This window comes from Podarcis tiliguerta (genome assembly GCF_965153285.1).
Source record: "Podarcis tiliguerta genome assembly, chromosome: 5".
NCBI lineage: Eukaryota > Metazoa > Chordata > Lepidosauria > Squamata > Lacertidae > Podarcis > Podarcis tiliguerta.
Window position 1 is genome coordinate 70984147 of NC_139538.1, and position 15654 is coordinate 70999800.

Sequence of the window (15654 nt, forward strand, 5' to 3'; positions counted from 1 at the left end):
ATGCTTCCTGGCCAGTCTCACATGTGCCAGCTTCTGAGGTCCTCCAACAGCTGACTGTAATCACCTCCAGGTGCTGAGAGCCCTTCATCAGCAAGGATGAAGAGACAAGCCATTGCAATGGCCACAGCTTTGTACTCCAAGTGAGGTCTGCAACGAAATGTTGCAGTGTGGAGTGCTCTGGGTTTCAGTCGGTAAGCAATGCTTTCCTTCTTGTGTGTGGATGTTGAAGTTTCAGGTAATGAAGGATGCCCACACTGAGAATGGGTTTGCTATTATATAGGGTTTCATATAACAATTTGCAAAGAACAGGGGAAAATAGAATGGCATTCTATAGGATTTCACATACTGCTTTAGAAGAAAAGAGAATGTATTTCTTGTTTACTGCTAAATGCTAATTATTCCATGGAAATAACAGCTGTGCCAACAGCCAAATTGCTTTTAAAATGCAGGGTTGAGTTCTGCATTCCAATTAATGTTTAGATTAGACAACATGTGGGAACTTCCTCTGCAAAATTAACTTTCACATATTAGAATTATTTTACCTTCCCCTAAAATGCTTTGCTTCAGCAGAACTGTCCAAATGCAATATTTAAGCAATAACTAGTTATAAACTCACACACTAAGATGCACAACATCTTTGGGAATTTCATTACCCCTCAGATTTGCTACAGCTGTGTGTTTGCCTGAGCAGGATCCTATGAATGTAGCTTGGATTTTCCTTTAGATCAGAAGGGAGGGCAAATCAAGTTCAGATGAACTCATCTGAATGTAGACTCAGGAAGAGGTACAACAAAGCTAGTAAGCAGGTGAAGGACTCTGGCTAGGGTGATTTAAAACTGCACTTAGAACTGAATTGGCGATTTATTTTTAGGGAAACGCTCATCACTCCGATGGGTGGGTGTGTGGAGAGAGTGACTATACATCCAGAAACCCCAAAGGGGTTTGTGTACTGTGCAAACTGAACTATTCAGGTCAGGGGTGTAGGATAGATTTTCCTGCCATGCTGCAAAAGTTATTCCAAGTGCACTTTTGCCCATAGGAGGCCATTAACTTAGTTGAGGGGAATGAAAGAACACTTTGGGGTGCCATTAAAACTGGGAGTTCCCTAGAGAACTCAACTTTTGAAAATCTAGACTTCTAAGCAGGTGTTTGCCCTGTTGCTCTTTGAGCCACTCTCTATCTCGATTAAACTGTTAATTTTGAAGGGAAATAGGAGGAAATGAGATCACACTGTAAATTTACATAACCTCTTACCTTCATTTGCAGAGTTCCATCTTGGAGTCTTTTTATGATCACGCTAGACTGCAGTAGACTGTTGGGAGCCAGCTTGCATATATCTCTATCTCCATCTGTCTATAATGTTTATTCCCCACACTTCCTCTGAGGAGATCCAGTACAATATTCATACAGTTCATAGGCAGTCTCTCATCCAGGCAGAATGGCTTAGCTTCAGCAGCAGAACTGCCTTGTGTGTCACCAAACTATACTCTGCTCTTTTCCTCTCAGTGCACCATAACCAGATCCCCAAATGTCCCATCCTCACCCAACTATCTTAGGACATTAAAAGGTGTTGCCTTTAATGGAGCAATGGAAATGGAGGCAAATTATTTCATCTCACAGGAGGAAATTATACAATTCCAAAAAACAAACAAACGTGAAGTGTGATTAAAAAAACCACATCCAGAATATGAAGTGTGCCCTTTAAATACCAATTCCTAATTGCAGTGATGTGAATATGAAAATCAATGGTGTATGTTTATGAATTAGGCATTTCATTAAAATTGCCTTGATGTAAATAGCACAATCAGGTCTCTTATCAAGACTGATCGTCAATTTCCATTCTGGTATTTGTTAATAATAACTGACAAAATACCAGAGACCTTCTACGGCTGTAAGCATCATGGTAATGACGACTTTTTGGCAGATACTCAGATGCTAAACCCCAGATCGTTGGTGATAGATTAATGTTGGATGTGACGAGAATAAAAGGAAGTCATTTGATAAGCAGTAGAGAACATAATATGCATTACGTCCAATCACAGCTAAATATAACTTGCTATCGAAAATGCTTTTGCCCTATCACCCTCCTAGTCATTCCCTATCTACATCATACTATTAATTTAATAGTAAATTGTAAATTCAGGAAGAATCAATATCATTATTGTTTGAGTGAGCTAGAATTGTTGCAGTTTCTGAAAGCTCAGGTATCAATATCCTTAGATAAGCCAGAAATTTCATTTTATGTATGTATGAGATTGGGCAGGATCTCAAACATGGGGAGACCCCCACATGGGGCCCTGAGGTGACACATCACCCCCTGGCCATGGCTCAAAGGGGGCCAGACCTCACAGCTCTCACCTCAAGTTGGCTGCAAGATCCCTGATGCATGAGCTACACCATGTTGGTCCTTCCCTCTGGTTAATTCTCATGGGCAGCACACCTCAGCAGGCATGCTTGAAGGGGTTTTCTTCAAATAGAATTTCAAAGTGGAAAACAGATCCATGCCACATTGTGAAGTAAATCCCTGCTACCTTGCTGTAATCAATAACGCTGTGGCCTTTTCACCCCTCATACATGTTCTGGTCTCACTCAGAACCAACCCTTGCCTTTTGGAGCAGCCTAATGCACCTGCCCCTCAGCGGCTTTGCATAGGGGCCTTTGCATAGGAGATTTGCCATTTCATTTCCCCAGCAGATGTTCACTATCAGCAGTATTGGGATTCCTTCCTATGTCACCGGAAGCATCGGAAATGCTGCAGTCTGGCTTCTTCTTGGGCTGCTTTGGCAAGATCAGAAGACCAAGCTCTCACAATGTCTTACCCTGGACACATATCGTAGCTTTGCCAACATATATTTTAGATTGTCAATACGGCATTTGCTGTATTCACTGTAACATCTTAGCAGAATCATTTCAGCCACCTGCAAAAGGGCGTTCTTTTATGCTCTTTGGAGGATCTGATGTTATTGAGCTATTCCCACCAAACCTTTTGCTTTGTCGCAGTGAACCAGGAAGCACTGAGCGTTCTATTGATTAAAGAAGCCAGGAGGAGTACAAAGCACAATGAGAAACATTCATTGTCTTTTATTCAAGATTGGGGATTTCTCTTTTGTTTCTTCAGTGCAAAGACCCGTAAGTAGCAAACTTGAAGAACCAACACACTACTGAAGAAAAACTTATGTACCTTTAGCATTCACCTTTAGTAGGTTCTCAGCACCAGTATTGGTCAGTGAAAGGAGCATAATCATGAACTCTATGGGCCGAAACTTTGTGATGAGAGTAAAGATATGATATCTGTTCATGTGCAAAGCACTTTTGTATGCACATAGGAAAGGTGGACAATTATTCATTCCAGCAGCTTTGCGGTTCAACTAAGCCTTTTTTGGCCACAATGGCTAATATACAGTTTTATAGAACAAGGTTCCATTTTTGAAGGGACAAAACTACATTGAGGATGGAAAGCTCAACCATTTTGTTTTGAATCCCAAATGAGCCCATTCCCTCCTAAAAAGCTTACTATATGAAATGAATGGTGGGTTTGAACCTCTTCGACCTGTTTATGTTCTCCTGTGCCATGTGCTACTAGTAATGGGATTGCGTGAGTTTTACATTAGAAATTCAGAAACGCATCCACACAGCAGTGACTGGCAGGTACCTTTTGAAAGTATATATTTTCAAAGTACAATGCAGAAAGAATCAAACACAAAAACAAAACAGTAGAATCTGGTAGAATTCAACCACAAAAGGGATAAGAAAAGAGGGAGATCAGGACATACAGTGACAATTTTTGTGAGCTAAAAAAAGTCTAGGAGTTTGGTACATTCCCTGTTTGGCCCTTAGACATCCCCCAAAGAGCTCTTTGGGAGGTGCAGGGGGCTCCAACCAGAGAAGACTTGCTCATTAAGTGGTTAAGATCCTCATCTGTGTGGAGAACAACATATAAGATAGTGGAATGTGGTTGTCACCTTAACGGTCTCCCCACTTATGGTGTACTTAATGGCAATTCACATACCCTTTCTTTGTTGCTGCCAACCTTTGCATTTCACCTTTAAGGTGTTCACAGTCTTTGCACATGAGGGAGAATGATTAATAGCTGCTATTGATTTTTTCCCCCGCAACCAGAATGAGGAAATATAGTAACATGAAGCAGAAAAGAGCAAAGCGAAGTGCCTCAGAATGCTTTTCCTTCGGGAAGGGGGTAGCTGGAACGAAGGGGGGCTCTTTCGGAATGTCAGTGAGTTTGCAAATATTAACAATCTCTGCACACATTTCTCTCTAAAGGTGACAAATGTTTCCATTTCCATTTCTGCTTGCTACACAAGTTTGAGCACATTTACTTGGAAATTGATCAAATCCAGCAGAAAGATGGGAAGTAACAGTTCATTTTACTTCTGTACTTTTCCTGATCTATATAGATCATGATATGAGACATGCCATCAAATTGTAAGGAATAATAGTACAGATACACAGGTAATTTTTCAAAGCCATGCGATAATTAGAAGGCAATTCCTATTCTGCCAATGGGGCATTTTTCACTAAACATGTCCCCGTAAAGCTCTAAATGGCCATTAATTAATGTTTAACTGGTTCTTAATGGCAATGAAGTCTTCTCTTGCTGATGCTTCCACATTAAAATTAGACTGAGACTTGCTCTGTGGAATGGAAAGGAGCATCATTGTTGATCTGGCAGCAGCATTAATTATTCTGATGTCTTAATTCAACGATATTGGAGAGCAGCGAAGTGAGATACCATCAACATTTGAGGAAGATATACGCCAATATATTAGATGTGCACCAGAACGAAAGTCAGATAGAGATTAAAATCAAGAAGCATCGGAATTCATTTTGGATTTGAATCAAACTGCATTTGCAGAATTACCAGCAAGAGGCAGCTGAAATGTGCTCTCTAACCAGAGGCAAATCATCTTAGGCTAGGCAGAAGAATCATCATTGCTCAGAGATCTATCACACAAAGTATTGTTCAAGCAGACAGCAGTTCACCTAACAAACACATTTACACATTGCATCTCGCAAACAAGAATCTAGGTTTAGCAGTGGGGCTCAGTAGCTAAATATTTCTTCTATGAGATTAGAAACTTTTAGGACCGGTTGGACAAAAGAGCAAAATGGAGCAATTGCCTGGGTATGTACCACATCTTTAGCTGTCAGGTCAATGTTTTGCCAGCTGGAGAGTAATAAGGCACTTCAACGCAGTCAGTCCAGACTAGGGGTGGATTTACACTCATGGTTTTTAACGTTGAGGAAGGGTTAAGGAATGGTTTTGCTAACTATATGGATACATGATGTCCTACTTTTAACATTCATAATGCGTTATTAAAATGTGACACCAGAGGCCGCTGCAGAGCACCCAGAAGTAGGGAGACAGCATTTACTTTGCAAGTATGCCCTGTGGCATTTTAGAACAATATATCTAATATCATTCTAATAACGTTAAACACGTCAGTGTAGATCCAGCCGAGAATTACATAGGCCATTTAGGTTTGAGGATGTTGCTGATTTGCTTTGTAATAGATTCCCGAGGAGAAGCCTATACACCAGCATACTTTCGTTTTACAATCTATTGCCAAAGCTTAGCCTGTGTGATGACATACCCTTAGTCATTGCCACAGTTCAAGGAAGCCTTGATTTGCGATCTGCATCCTTGATGCAGTGAATGGGCTCAATTTTGTCCTGGTGAAGGATCTGATTCTTCTAGAACCTTGCAGCAAAGTACAGTGGTGCCTCGCAAGACGAAATTAATTCATTCCGCGAGTTTTTTCGTAGAGCGAGTTTTTTCGTCTTGCGAAGCACCATGGCGGGGAGGGGTGGAGAGAAGCAGGGCAGCTGCCGCAGCCAGTCCTTGGACTCACCCGTGCCTTGTGGACACTGCGCGACGCGGCTGCTGGCAGCAACGGCTCGCGAGGGCGAGCACGCGAGGGCAGTGGGCAGTGGCGCGAGGCAGCCGGAAGGTCAGAAGGTCGGTCGGAAGGTGGGAGGGAGTCAGAGAAGCCGTCAGCAGGAAGGTGGGAGGGAGCCGGAGAAGCGGGGAAGCGAGCGTGCGTGCGTGCAGTGACCGTTGCCATGACAGGAGAGGCAGGGCTGTTTCGTCTAGCAAAGCAAGCCCTTAGGAAAATCCGTCTTGCGAAGCACCTCAGAAAACGAAAAACCCTTTCGTCTAGCGAGTTTTTCGTCTTCCGAGGCATTCGTCTTGCGGGGTACCACTGTACCTGGAACCCTGTTAAATCTCCCAACTTGTGTGATTTAAGCCCCTCCCCCAAAAAAACCCTGACATTCAACATGAAACACGGCACACAGGGAAGATTGACAGTGTTTGCCACTCATAACCTTCAGTTCTTTACAACAGTTTTGTGACTGAACATCAGTTGCATTTTCACTGTATCTGCCATTTCGAAAGATACTGACAGCATGAATTTGTTCAATCTAACACAAAAACCATACCTTAGTCAAAGAAAATAGCATCACTTTAGAGATTTCTTCCTCTCAGTGCTGGTACATCAGCCAGTTCTAGCTAGAAGATCAGGATTAGTCAATGTGGTGTTCCCCATGTGTTATTCAACTCCAACTCCTATCCAGTCCCAGTCAGGGATGATAGGAGTTGTAGTCTTTCATGGAAGTACACTACTTGGTTGGATACCAGCTTTTGCTCAGGCACTGCCTTGTGGTGCTTTGCATGTTAAAGAACATAGCAAATTCACTTCTGGACGCATCCCCCCTCCCTCCATTACTGGAGTGAAAACACACCACGGGGAAGCTGAAGCTGCAACATAGGTCAGTCAACAGAGCATGAGGCTCTTAATCTCAGGGTTGTGGGTTCGAGCCCCATGTTAGGCAAAAGATTCTTGCATTGCAGGGGGTTGGACTAGATGACCCTCATAGTCCCTTCCAACTCTACAATTCAATTCTATGTAAGCCAAAATGTAGGCTTAATGTTTTTGTTTTAAGTTGTTTTTACTGTAACGCTGATTCTTTACAGTGTACCCTGAGAATTCGTTGAAGGGCAAGGCATAAATCTTTAAAATAAATTAATAAATAAACGAATGCCAGTATGCTCTCCACAGCATATTTTGACAGTGAGCACACAATGGAATAAATGCACATAGCCGCTTAACACATTTCAAGGTTAACTTGAGAAACAAAAAAGCAGCTTCACTTATCTGGCTTGTAGCCAAACAACACATTACAGTAGACGTGGAGGGGGTACCAGCAGGCCCTTCCTGTTTTGCTTCTTCAATTCCATCTCCATATTGGGAAGCTTCACTTTCTATGATGTGCCTAGTTATGTCATGAATTTCCCTGTTTTCCACCCACCCACCCACAACTAAGGGGGGACAGTTAGTGGCCTTGCACACACAGAAGGAATTTTGATGTAGGTGAGGCCTCTGCTAATGGAAGAGGCCATTCTTGGCAATTTCCCTTCCCTGCTGCTACCCACAGCAGCACCCCCAAGAAATCTGCTCCAGCGAGTTGGGTTATCTTCCCTAATAGGGAGGGAGGTGGAGTCTACAAGGTGGAATCAGGGGAGTGAGGATGGAACAAAAATTGCCCCCCTTCTTCTTCCATCAGTGGAACCATCCGCTGGTTCAAAAGCCCTTCTCCATTAGTGCAAAGGACCCAGCTGGATTCACCCCAAATGTACAACGCTACACTACATCCCAGATATGAGAAAATACACGTTATGAGAAGGAAGCAGTGAGTACATTTCAGGAAGGCTCTGTTCACTTGCAGCCACATGTCTGCTGTGGTTTGGTTTGCTAAAACATACGTACCTTGAAGACCACATTTAGCAGAAGGGCATGGCTGGAATATTAAAATAAAGCATGTTTCAACATCTGGGGGAGGAAATGATTTTCAAAAGTTGCTGTTTCGGCCTTACAGGAAAACCTTTCAAGGCATAACTAGACAAAGCCTGCCCTCTAGAGAGCATTGCCTTTTCCAAGCTCTCTCACATTCAATGACTAGCTAAGAACTAAGGAGCTTGTTCTTCAATAAACTGCAGAAGCAGACCTGTAGTTCAAAGTCTCAGAGGTTAAAGGAAAAATGAATTAGCATGTTTGTATAAAGAGTAATCAATAAGCCAATAGCTAATATTAAGCACAGGACACACTAACTTTGGGGGAAGAAGCTTGGGAAATATGGACTCCTCCTCAAAAAGGAATTGCCTTGCATTCTGGATAGATTTCCTCCTGCAGTGCCATATCTATTAAAAATCACAGCAAAGGATGAACGTCTATAGTGCCTTCCCTTGGTGTAGCAACACAAGCCTTCCCAAGACACTTCTGTGCTTGAAGTAGAATATTCAGATGCTGCCTCCTATGAAATCTTCACAATAAACACTAAAACAACTAACAGCAAAACAAAAAATTCTATCCCACAACACTAATTATGAATATGGGAAAGCGGTGGGGATAGCATATGCAGCAGGAGAGGGTGTGTTTGTGGCAAAATCTGCACCGGGGCTAAATCTGTGTCAGGGCTCACTCCCAGAATATATTTCAGAATGGTACTGAAAAGTGTTGCTGCTACTCACCATTGCCCCCACCACCGCCACTCCAGCTGCTTTCTCTCATTTCTTTGCCAAATATTAATTAATTAATTGAAATTTCTATCTCACAATCTCTGCCAAAAAGAGAACACTCAAAGCTGCGTACTGTGCAATAAACACAAACGATTACAATAAAAACATCCCCCAAACACTATGAGAAACAAATAGCCGGCATGAAACGCAGCCAAAAAGATTCCAGGTTATGTCCCAACAGAGAAAGGCACCAGCTTCAGCTTAACCGGCAAGACATGCTTTCTGGAACAACTACATCTTAACTAAGTGTGGAGAGGTCCATGGAGATGCCTCCAGCTGGGCTTTGCTTGGCTGCATTTCCACAATGGCAGTATGTCACCACAGAGAAAGTACAGATTTGCATCCTTCCCATTCACATTTCTGTGAAAGACACAGGGCTGTGCCTCCACTACAGATCTGAAGAAACCAGGAGGTACACAGACCCTCCAAGTATCCCTGTTCTCCAGAGACAGTCCCGGATTTACAGAAGCCATCCTGGTTTCTGATTTGATCCTGGAATGTCCCATTTTTCCTTAGGATGTCCTTATTTCCATTGGAGAACTATTGGAGGGTATGGAGTTATATGACCCACAAGCCAAGGAGATAAGTAAGTATACAACCTTTAGAAGACATCTGAAGACAGCCCTGTATAGGGGAGTTTAACATTTAATGTTTTATTATGTTTTTATATAGGTTGGAAGACACCAAGAGTGACTGGGGCAACCTAGTCAGATGGGTGGGGTAATAATAATAATAATAATAATAATAATAATAGAATAGGGTGTCCCTATTTTCATCAGAGAAATGTTGGAGGGTATGAGGTACATGCAGGAGATGATGCTACTTAAGGTGTGCATGTCCCTGACTATAGAGCAGGGTGTGACCGTCCGGAGGTGTTTGGACTACAACTCCCAGCGGCCCCAGCCAGCACAGCTAATGGTCAGGGATGAAGGGAGTTGTAGTCCATTAGCATCTGGAGGTCCACAGGCTCCCCACCTATGTGGCAGAGGACCTCTACCTCTGCTATTTACATTTTCAAAGGGCACTGCGAGTCTGGAGGCAGGGAACACCATCTCTGGTTTTAGTATGGAATGTGGTGAAGAGAATTCTGGGGGGAAGGGTAAAAAGATTCAGAGTTCCAACTGAGAAACTCAACACTGATGTCACATCCACAATATCCATTTCAAGTCCTCTTACACCACTTTATAGTCATGGCTTCCCCCCTCCCCAAAACCCCTGGAAACTGTACTTTACCCCTCACAATTCCCTGCAACCTTAACAAACTGAAGTTCCCAGGATTTGGGGAAGGAGAGCTACGGCTGTTAAAGTGGTACAAGAGTTATTTAAATGTGTGGGTGTGGATGCAGTCTGAATGGGGGAAAAGACATGCATTTAAGTTAAAGTTGTTTGAGGGCCACAGCTTAGTGACAGAACACATGTTTTGCCTGCTAAATGAACCAGCTCCCTGGCATCTCCAGTAAAAAAAAAAAGATTCAAATCACTGAGGTGTGTGAAAGCTTCCTACCCAAGGGGGAGGTTGCAGCCAGTCACAATAGATGGACAAAGCGACTGAGCTGGTATAAAGCAATTTCTGAGGTTCCTATCACCTTTTGTTTGGGATGAGATATAACAGCCAAATGTATGAGTTCTCCTGAGGACTAGTCCTGTAGTCTGAAACACTGTGGGGGACTGCCCCACCCTGGTGCCTATATAATGTTCCAAGCTCAAGGATTTTGCCACTTTATAAGCAGCGGGAAATATATTCAGATCACTTAAGGCGAAACGCCACACTAGAGTGCTGCTTAATTGCACTGAATTCTTAACTCCCACCGTTTATAACGTCACATTGAACTGAGCTGCACACCAGTATTATGGACCGGGGTCAAAGCCCAATGGCATACATGAGGCGTTTTGCCTTCATTATTAAAATGTTTTAGTGTCTTCCCGTAATCTTAATTCATGTCACTAAATGGCATTTCCCGGTATGCTGAAAATGCCACCATTGTAAGCGATGAGGATGCTGTAATTCCAAAATCTCCCACTTTAAGGTGCAGTGACATGAAAACAAACAGACAACAACAACAACAACAAACCAAGTTGTGCTCAACCAATTTTCATTCGTTCCATCATCTTTTGATTTAAAAGCAGGGCACTTAGTGGCCCAGAGTGAAGTTGTTTTGCTGTGGCAAATGTACTTCCCATGTTTATACCTTACTGAGCAAACTTTACTCTTTCATTTCCATGTTTTCAGCCAATTATGAAGCAGTCAAAGGCTGTTCCCTCGCATGATTTTTAAACACTGCAAAGCAAGTTGGTAAACCCAGCACAGACATTGGCTCATTGAGTAACCTTGATTAACAGTACAAGGCTAATCATGTCTACTCAGAAGTCAATCCTGTCAAACTCAGTGGGGTTTACACCCAGGTAAAATGGGTTAGGACTGCAGCCTAAGTCACTGTCACTCAGTCTCAGTGCCCTGCAAATTGCAAAAATGAAATAAATTTCATCTCTCAGAATGTAGATAGAAGCACTTCTAGTTGACAAATCCTACTGTGAGAGCAGCAAATTGAAGTGTTTTGTAATACATATATATTTGTGAATTCTACCAGAGTTAATGAAGTTATGGTATATGTACAAAATGGTCATAAAAAGGGGTTTTAATCCTATGCACATTTACTTGGGAGGAAGCCCTATTGAAAACAGTGGGAATTACTTCTGTGTAAACATACATAGAATTACACTCCAAGACGATTATTGATTTGGCTGTAAAAGGATATGTAACAAATTTGAGTTTGCTTGACAAGACCATTGGGTAGACTCAAACACATATCTTTCTTCCCTCTCAGGTAGAGTATTTGGTGTCTAGTCCCCAGATAATAACTAGAAAGAACCAAGTAGTCCAAAAACAGCATTTTGAATGCGTTATGAACATGCAACACCAGATGGTACTGTAGAGCAGGAAATTTTTCTATCCGATTTTACATAGCGCTTTTTTTTTCTTTTGTAAATTAAATCATTATATTTCTGACTCATTTATAGCAGTTTTTTCCCCTGTGTGTAGATCCACCCCAGGCAAGGAGCACACATATCATCAGTTTCAGACAGAACCATCAATGGCCTGAGAGATGTTTGGTTCAGCTGTTCCTCATCTTCCTAAGAACCATGTGCCCTGAAGGCAGGCAGGAGCCCAGGCCAGAGATCACACATATCACTGGCTCCCAATTGACCTGATGGTACGCTACCACACTTGGTTACCTTAGCAAGGTATATAAATCAAAGTACCGGTACTGTAGATAAAGCAATCAATAAATCAATGTGGCTCATCCAGTGGGGCGGAGTCACAGCAATAGCCTATTAGCACCAGTGTCCTCCAACATTTTTCCCCACTGAGATTCCCTCTCAGAGGTTTACCCACGCGGGGCCTATGAATGTCAAGTCAAATTCCTGAATTCCAACGTGGAATTTGAACAAAATGGTTTAGAAGGACATCACTGCTGATGAGTGCATGGTGTCCCTCCCCAGCACTGAGTGCCATCCCAATAGGCAATGTCTGACAGCTTAAACCACTTCTGAAGCAGAGCAGAACACAGAGGGCTCTGAGAATGTATCAGAGACAGGGACGAATACACTTTTCTGCTGTGCTCAGTGATCACCAAGACGGGGCAATGCATCCTTTAAGCACCTGTTCATGCAAATAATCTGGAGGATAGGTACAACTCTAAAGAGCCAGCAGGAGGCTCACATATTTCATGCCAGTCATCAGAATGACTTCCTTAAAATTGATTTGTGGCTTTCCTTTCATGCTTGGCATCATTTATTGCTAAAATTAATTACGCATGGATAAAATGATTTATAGCATTAAAAAATCCTTCAGTAGGATACACAGAGAAGAACCATGGTGGAACAATTTGAGCATCTCCTGAGAACCACTTCAGATGTGGGTTTTCCTGCACTCAGTTTGAAAATGCATGCACACACGACCAATTAAAATTAAAAACATTCATGTTTTTCACATACATCACCATTAAATATCAGGTTCTCAGTGGATATTTATCATATGTAAAAGGATATAATAAACCGTATTTATTCCTTGTTTCTTAACTGATATATACGCGCACACACATACACATATTTTGTTAAAGCAGTGAATGCCACTTCTGTCATACAAAGGGCAAAATTGCTGCTAACCACTCCTACTAGCGCAGGTCTCCCTTAAGGGAAAAGTTCGGTGTTACAGCATCTACTTGCCCAGCTTCTCTAGGTAGGGCTGTGAATGTTCCCTGCCTGAAATGCTGAAGAACAGGTGGCTGCCAGCCAGTGTAGACAAAACTGAGCTAGATGAACCAATGGTTTCACTCTGTATAAGGCAGATACTGTGTACTGGCAGCATGCCTTGCTAACTGATTCTGTTTGCTGACATGCAGTCAAACATACTGCCTTCTCAACAAGGCTTATTGTACTTCAAGTTTATGAATCCTGGCACTGTAGGACAAACTACATGGAGAGAAAAATCATGTGGTGTAGTCTTGCTGGGATTTCAGATATGAGGCTTAAAGCTTTGAAGGCTCCCCTCTGTAGGTATAAATAACTAAGTCCATTGGTGTCTATGGGACTACTCTGAAAAGGACTAAGTTGGCTATCAGCCAATATATAATTTAACTTCCATATAATTCTTTTAATATCATGCATACCCTGCCTTTCACTGCATTATCAGCTCACAAAAAGGACAATAAAATTATAGACAGCTTGCTCTCTTCCCAGCTATTCAAGCTGGAAAGTTTGGAAGGAACATAACAAGCATGGCATTAACATCTTTGGACATCTACCATGTAGGAACATGGTGTAAGATAGCATGAGGTATCAAGAAAATAGCCTTCTTCCTCTGGTGGAGGTGATGGGGTAATTTTCCATTAATGCTTACAGTTGAAATATCCATGCCTGGCCCTTCAGAAATGTAATTTAATATCCCATTATGTATACCTCATTTGATGTTTCTTTCCATGCACCAGGGACTAAGCATGCAATCTGGAGTAGCTGTAGCTATTAGCATATTTACTAAAAAATACCCCCCCCCCAAAAAAAAAGCTTCGGCAGGAAGTAGAAAAGGGGGGGGAGCAGAAAAGTTACTGTCAGAGACTGTGCAAACAAATTCAAGAGGAAATTTGAGTTGGTTGTGGAAGTTCTGATGATTCTGTAACACTGATGATGTCACAAAACTGCACTGTTGCATCATTTAGCCACCTGCCATGCTAATGATGGCTGTAGGCTGGGCTTAAGGTTGTCAACTTTTGCTTTCCAAAAGCAGTAAGGCAAAGCTAGACAACCATAATTGACTCTGGTAAGTCAAAGTCTAGCCCAGAGCAGAACCAGGTATCTTGGGGTTGTAAGGTCAGGGTGGAGCTAGGGTAGAATTTTTCAGGTTATGGCATACCCTTCAAGATTTCACAAGCTTTGGATTGTACCTAGCATAATGCTGTAAAGTGAATGTTATGTCAACACAAGAATTTCTCCTTGCACAATGGAATGTTCTCCCAATCTCCTCCTCCCATGCACCCCTTAAATCAATTCGGGTGGGTTCCACCAACATCTGAGAGCAGATCTGAGGGATGGCACAGGGCATGACCAGGGGAGGAGATGGAGAAACTCTCCTTGCACTAGCGCTAATCCTTGCACCAGCACAAGTATTTAGATGACGACAGCCCAACGGACTTTACATATCCTTGAAGCATCCCAATTTTTATATCCTGGGATTGGTCCACTTACAATCACACTGTTTCACATTACTGAGAGCCCCACCCCTACCCCCCAGCCAACCTACTTTACACTGCACTTGTTTTAAAGCTAGAAGCATGTTTCTTTTTATTAAATTCCTCCTAGGAAACCACATTGTCTTGCAACAGGCTAGCTGCTGTTCAAAATATACCTCTAGAACTGCCAGTTGTGAAAAGACCGGCTGTGCACTGCAAGGTGCCTCAGCATTCACACCTACGTGCTCTAGAGACGAAATACTTCCCACTGCAAGATGAAACTTCTGCAGGCTCTTAGAGAGAAGAGCTGAACCCTGAAGAACAACCATTCCAGCAACAAGCTTTTCTTCTGACAAGGTGCAAAAACAGGCACAGTGATTTGCCAGGTACCTAGCATCTCCTGTTGGAAAACAAGTATCGTAACATCTCCAGGTAGAGAAAACCCCTTTCTGAAGTCTCTGTCAGTATTGACAACAATAAGCTTGACGGCCGATGATCTGATATCGAATAAGGCCACTTCCTATGTTGTTTTATTGATAACTCTACCAGGAGCCAGTTGCTGGAATACTTCCTCCAGACCCCTAAAAATGAAGGCAATATGCTAGTATTTTACTTCTGCTAGCAGCATGAACTGCCAGTGTCCCACCAAGAAATCCCACTGACAGTGGAGAATCACATATTGAACTAAGAAAGGGCAGCCAAGATGAGGCGAAGGAACATTTTGTGTGCACAGTAATGCTCTGGGTAATCATGTCTCCCAGATGGATATGTATATCCAGTGTAGACGTAAAAGTTAATAAAAGAACCTGTGAGAGAGAAAACTTGATAAGCAGCTTTAAATTAGATTTTAAAATATGCAGCGTTCAAACAGTAAGTGACATTTTGTCAAGGAGCCAATTTGTCAGTGTCTTCCATATTATTTTTGTATCATAATCCAGCAGCGTGTCTTTTGCAGTTCCCTCTTATTTCTCATGTCCATGAATAAAAGATGTCCTTTGCTACTAATACAAGATGACTTTTGGCCACCCACCATGACACAAGTCCCTACAGGGAATGGGTTTCTTTCCACATTGTTGAACTCTTTATATGCTATGAAGAGAATCTTTGTGGGGCTGGCTTATCTTCCGGGGGAGGGGGGGATCCCAGTATTGAAATTAAGAAGTCTAAGGCTACAACCTTAAATGCGCTGGCTTGGAAGCAAATCACACTGAAATCAATGTGGCTGATTTCCACATTTTACAGGTCAGAAACTGTTGCTGCAGGTGCTCATAATATGCAGAGCAGCCTGCAATCCAAGCACAGGGCTAAACTGCTGTTGGCATCGATCTGCCTCAG

The 15654-nt window shown here is 42.4% G+C and overlaps 1 protein-coding gene and 1 long non-coding RNA gene across 2 annotated transcripts in view; one reads left to right on the plus strand and one right to left on the minus strand.

The window, feature by feature from the left end:
- Positions 1-15654, minus strand: part of LOC310677313 (uncharacterized protein) — a 728781-nt gene that overhangs the window by 639875 nt on the left and 73252 nt on the right. The window lies entirely within an intron of this gene.
- On the plus strand, positions 13820-15140 carry LOC310677371. Its single transcript, XR_014511136.1, has 2 exons — positions 13820-13910; positions 14450-15140. It is a non-coding gene; the product is annotated as an uncharacterized lncRNA (long non-coding RNA).